Source organism: Rhincodon typus, unplaced genomic scaffold (genome assembly GCF_021869965.1).
Source record: "Rhincodon typus isolate 14 unplaced genomic scaffold, sRhiTyp1.1 hic_rhity00010272, whole genome shotgun sequence".
NCBI lineage: Eukaryota > Metazoa > Chordata > Chondrichthyes > Orectolobiformes > Rhincodontidae > Rhincodon > Rhincodon typus.
The window spans coordinates 1452-7698 of NW_025975910.1; the positions used below are offsets into that span (position 1 = coordinate 1452).

Consider the following 6247-nt stretch of genomic DNA (forward strand, 5'->3'; position numbering starts at 1 on the left):
TGTGGACACCGCCAGTGACGGCACTTTCAGCAGCGTATCTTCCAGTGGGAGGTTACTCACTGCATCCGCATTTGCTACTTAGCTGGCCAGATGGTTTTCCAATTTAAGATTATATGCACTTAGCATTAGAGCCCACCACTAAATTCAGCCTGAAGCCATCGGTGGCACGGCCCTGTCCTCTTTGAATAGCCCTAGCAGGGGTTTGTGGTCCATTACTATTAGACATTTACATCTGTAAAGGTATTGGTAAAATTTTCTCACACCAAAGGTGAGCACCAAACTGTCATTCTCTATCTGGGCATATCTTCACTTGGCATCAGCCAAAGTTCGGGACGCATGCACTATCGGGTATTTCTCTCTGCTGGGCCACTGAAGAGCCAACAGTACCGGAATACTGTACAGGGAGGCATCGCATGTCAGCACCACATCTTGCCTGAAATCATGGTGTGCCAACAGCTTAGACAATTATAGCTGATTTTTCACTTCCTATAAGACTACGTCTTCACTATGAGACCATTTCATAAACTGACCCTTTTTCAGTAGCAAATGTAAGGGTGCCAGGATGGAGGCCAGGTAACGTATGAATATTCTGTAATTATTCACCAACCCAAGGAAATACCTACGCTCTGGTACAGTGTGAGAGCCAGCTACCTCTGATCATGCTCACTTTATCTTCCAGTGGGTGTAACTCAGTCTTATCGACTCTGTCGTCCAAGTAGGTTACTTCGGGTGGCTGGAACATGCATTTTTCTGTCCTAAGGCATACACCCACCTGGGAGAAATGTGAAAGTACGATGTCCAAGTTCACTAAATGCTTTTCCTGGTCATTAGCACATTAGCCAGATAAATGGCGAACTGGGGTAGAACTTGTAGAAAGTTTTCCATCGTCCACTGGAAAACAGCACAGGCTGATGATGCCCCAAAAGGCAGTTTGGTGTATTGATGCAAACTCTTATGGGTATTAATTGTAGCATAGGTCTGGGAATCCCCATCTAATTGCAATTGCAGGGACCCATGGCTCATGTCCGGCTTCGTGAAGGACAGCCACACCCCCACACCAACCACCCCCACCCCATCGCCCCTATGGGTTTTGTGTATAAGCCCTCTATGCGAGGGATTGGGTATTTATCCATCTGTGAAAACTGGTTTATTGTTTCTTTGAAATCCCCACAAAAGGCTAAACAACCCATTGGGCTTCATAATTGGTAAAACCAATGCTGCCCATAACGCAAACTATACTGGTTTGGCAATTCCTTTCCTTTCCAGCCTCCTGATTTCTGCCTCTACTTTTGCCCATAAGGCAAATGGCACTGTGTGGGCCTTGCGGAATCATGAAATTGCATCTTGGTCAACATGTCAGGTGGCCTGGCCCCTTGGACAGTCCCCAGGCTTCCCTGAAAAACATCCAGGTATTTAATTAGGACTTCACTCAGGCAACCATTTTCTAATCGAAAAATGTACAGCCAATCAAGTTGAATCTTTCTCAACCAATTTTGCCCCGTCAAACTTGGGCCTATGACCTTTAGCACAATCAGTGGTAACTGAACAAGCTGTTTCTCATAGGGACCTACACCAAAGTGGTACCCTTAAACCATAAGGGTTCCTCCATATTGGGTCTCAGCCTGACTGAGGTCTTATGCAACCTTAAGGTTTGGAGTCCAGAGCGAATTTTGGTAAAGACCAGTTCTGCCATCAGTGATACAGCCACACCAGTATCAACCTCCATTGGATCCGTGTGACCATTTAACCAGGCATTTATTTGGAGTGGTTGTGATTTGGATATTACTAAGCAATTTACTTGTTCTAAACGAGCTGTAGGTGGATTTTCCAGGGTGTGCACACTCCTGGATACTGGCCTTTGAGTTCTCTTACACCATTCATGCTTAGTGGGACACTTTTGTTGTCTTGAGACCACATTCTGGCAGTAACTTCAATGGTTTGCCAGCCCAGATCTTCGAGAAAAGTCTAACCATTTGGCTGAGGCTTGGCTTTGTTTTGGGGTTTTGCTGTGGGCTTACCGAGGCTCCTTCCAATTAGGATATGTCCTAAGTGAGGCTCTGCAATTGCCTTCACTCAAGGCAGTATTCCCCAAGTTGAGTGGGCCTGGCAAGGATGTCTATGTCTATCGGCATACCCTGTAACTCGTTAGCTCTACTTTCCACATTTTCTAACAACAAAGCTAAAGGTAGTGCCTGTCTGAAGTCTCATTGGTCTTCAGCTTGTAGGCGCTTTTGCGTGGTCATGTCATTAATCCTACATAACAACTGTCTCTCAGGATCTCACTTAGGTTTAAATCAAAATCACACCTCTGCCAGTCATCTTAACCTCAAAAAAAATCCCAATATGAATTCCCTGGTACTCAAACTGTTGAATAGCAACTCAGAATTAGTTGTAGCTTGGGTTGTAATATTCCTCAGAAAATTTTTAAACTCTTGAAAGATTTTAGTATTTGGTGCTTCTGGGAAAGTTAGGCTCCGAATAACCAATATTGCCATGGGTCCACAATCTGTCAGGAGAATCACTCGTTGTTCATCTGTCCCAATGTTATTTGCCCGGAAACAATAACTATATTCTGGGATAAGTCTTTGGCCACTGAATCGAACAAGTCAAGCTTCCCAAATAGCAGCATGATGCCAGAAATCCTTACCCCAATTCAAAGTCAATTGTTGTGAGCGAATCTCTTCAGGGGCGTGTTTCTCAGTCATCACTAAAATAACTAAATGAAGGCTGACGTCCCATCACCAAGTCACCTTTATTTACATGTGTTTAGTACATGACACTGAACCAGCCAGCACAGAGCTGGCTCTTAGAATGAGCAGAATCCCTGACACTCCTGTTTATATCTGTAAGCCAGGTCTTCCCTGACAGGACCAGGTTAATAGCCCCAAACAGGAAACTCATATTCTATGAGGTCCAGCTGGCTGACATTGTTCCAATCACTACAAGTGGGGGTTACAAAAAGAGACTAAGGGCAATCTCCATGGATAAGCAGTGTCAGATTTGGAAGCAGAAGTTTCAACACCAGCAGAGAAAACAAAAAAGAAAAATTCAGGTCAAAAAGCAGAACCCAACAAGAAAGCGGAATTACCTGTGGCTAACAAAAGGTGGTCAATGAGCATTGTCCAATTCAAAACTTAAGGTAGACAAAGCAGCAAAGTGTGGAGGTAGGTTAGAGAATTGGACATCTTTCAGGAAGACGCAGGTGATGCTTAAAAACAGAAAAAAAATGATCACAAAAGTAAGATGTTAAGAAACATAAAAATATACAGAAAGAGCTTCTATGGATATATAAAATGAAAGAGAGCAGCAACGTGTAGGAAATGCTCCAGTGACTACAGAATTTTGGATGATTATCAATGCATCTAATGTTTCCAGGGTAATTTCATTCACTACTCTGGAATATGGATGATCAGGTTCCAGTGGTTTGTCAATCATTAACACTGTTACTTACCCCAGCACTTATTCCTTCCTAATACTGATCCCATTCACATTGGCCCTCTCACTCAACCCTAATATTTGTTCTCTAACATTTATGGGCACTTACTGGAGCCCTCTTTTGTGAAGACAGCAGCAAAATATTTGTTCAAATCTTCTGCCATTTCTTTGTTCCCCAGTATCACTGCACTTGCCCTACATCTACCTTTATAAACTCCTTGTTCTCACATATTTATAGACATTTTTACAGCTAATTTCTATGCTCACCGCAATTTTCCTCTCCAACACTTTTTTCCACTCGAGATTTATTTTCCTCTTTTTGCTGATTTCTAAAATGTTCCCAATCCTTAGGTTTGCTGTTTTCTTTGCTCTGGCAATTTTACATCTCTGCTATTTGGTTCTCCCTAATCTCTTTTTTAACCCATTGTTGAGCCACTTTTCCCCCTTTTCCATTTGTCAGACAGAAATGAATAATTGTTGTAATTTATGGGTACTATCTTTAAGCATGAATCACATCCTATCCACCATCAACCACTTTAGTATGACTCCACAATCCATCCTTGTCAATTTGTGCCTCTCGTGCTCATAGTTCCCTTCATTTACATCCAGGATCCTAGCTTCTAGTTCAACTACTTGGCTCTTCACCTCAATGAAGAATGATGTCATATTATGGTCACTCTTCCCCAAGTGACCTGCACATAACAAGATTGCTAATGCATTGTTTCTCATTGCAATATATCCCATATAGAATATCCTGTTGTCGCGTTGGTTCTTCAAGGTATTGGTCTGGGCAACTAGGGACGGACAATAAATGCTGGTCATCCAGCAAAGCCTGCATTTCACAAATGAATACAAAACAAACAGACACATATACACACATACGCATGGAAATACTCCACCACTTTGTCTTATCCAAGCTATATGTAAATTAAACCCATGATTACATTGCACCATTCTTGTTTAAATCTCTGATGCCTTGCTTGATGCCTGAAGACACTGATAGGCAAGCTATTGGAATGTTAGACATTACTGCAAAAAGATTTGGGTACAGCAGTAGTGAAGTCTGGTTTCAAATGTATCAGACTTTAGTTATGTCGCACCTGCAGTCCTGTGTGCAGTTTGGGTCTCCTTATCTCAGGAGATGTTATTTCCATGTAGATTCACGAGACTTGTCCTTGGGATGGTGGCAACATCCTATGAAGAGATAGTGGACAAACCGGGCTGGTATTATCTAGGTATTCAATGAATGAGCAATGATATTATTGAAAATATTGTCGCACAATGCTTAAAAGGGAAGAGACATGGTAGATACAGGTTTAACAGTCGCTAGTTGGGGGAGACTAGAACCAGGCAAGGTTTTAAAATAATTGGGACTTAGGTCCAAGATGAGGATTAATGTTATTTTGCTCAGCTTTAGAATTCAGTACCTACAGGGAACTACAGTCACCCCATCTCGGTGTATGTTTAAGGGAGAGACTGATAAATTTCTGATTGCCAATTGTTAATTGATATATGGGGATGGAGTGCGTAAAACACATTGAAGTGTTTGATTCGGCATGATCATATTCAATGGGACGGCAGGTTCAAGTGGCTGAAAGGCCCACTCCAGTTCCCAAGTCCCTCTGTTGCAAAATGAACACTTCCTGTTTCTTTTCTCTCTCAGGAATATACTCAAGTACTTCACTTCCCTAATTATGAATCTCTGCTCAGAAGTGTGCAATTTATAGACTTGCTGGCACAAAGACTTGTTCTCTGACTTAACGCAATGGCCACGAAAATACAGTGGAAGAGATTAGACCCCAGCTGTGCTTTGTCTCAGGGAGGACTGAAGATCAGCAACAGCTGAGTCAAGCCACATCAAAGCAAGTATGTCAGTAAAGTTTTCTGACAAATACGTGCATATAAATGATAGCTTCAACACTGGCTCAGACAAGCAGCGTTAGCAACTTTTTCATTTCTTGTAAACTCCGAGTGTGTTGGGTACTAAATAAAAACCATAAGAACTGAGGATGCTATAAATCAGAAATAAAACCAGAAATTGCAGGAAAACTCAGCAGCATCGGTGAAGAGAAATCAGAGTTAATGTTTGGGGTCCTGTGACCCTTTCTGAAAACTGAGGGTAGCGAGGAAATTCTTGTTTTTTTATGTAGAAGGTCGGGTGGGAGTAAGGAGGAAACAATAGGTGGGGACAGAATGCAAAGAGAGAGAAGCACAGTTAGACAGACAAAGGAGTGGACAATGATCTGGTTCGGAGGGTGAATAGTTGTTAACCGAGACTGTTAGTGGCATTGGAACTTAAACCCTCTGTTGAGAAAAAATGCACTAATTAGTTAACAACAGAATACAACAACTCTACTGAAATACTAGTCAAGTAATGTACTGAAATGCTACACCATCTGACGTTGCTACCGATGAATTTGTGTCTGAATTCAGATATATAATAAATCATTTGATGGGTTACTTACTGTTTTGATGGAACGGGAGAATCCAGCCTGTGGTTTCGCATAACAACCCGATTCAAGAAACAATCCTGAAGCTAACAGCCTCTTCAAGTGCCTCGCTCTACAGAGTATGTGAAACACACTGACAAACTCTGCGAAAACCTTCTTTATTTTGACACTTCCCTTTTCTGATTTTTTAAAGAACCTTTGAAAGACTCACACTGCAGCTCATGGAATTGTTTTTTCCCACAAGATGCATGAAAGCAGTGTTGCAATTGCCTGCTTCAATGGAAATAAGAGAATACATGCAGTGAAATAAAACCATATTGGTATATCAGGTAGGTGGGATTCAGTGTTTCTTGGAATTCACA

General features: G+C 41.9%; 1 long non-coding RNA gene across 2 annotated transcripts; it reads right to left on the reverse strand.

The window, feature by feature from the left end:
• Window positions 1–731: 731 nt before the first annotated feature.
• Window positions 732–6191, reverse strand: LOC125482438. 2 transcript variants are annotated; one of them, XR_007261643.1, is made up of 4 exons: window positions 5901–6191; window positions 4536–4629; window positions 3089–3208; window positions 732–772 (listed from the first exon to the last, which is right to left on the reverse strand). It is a non-coding gene; the product is annotated as an uncharacterized LOC125482438 (long non-coding RNA). The 2 variants fall into 2 exon arrangements; XR_007261642.1 differs by lacking the exon at window positions 732–772 and having other exon boundaries at window positions 2734–3208.
• Window positions 6192–6247: the final 56 nt, after the last annotated feature.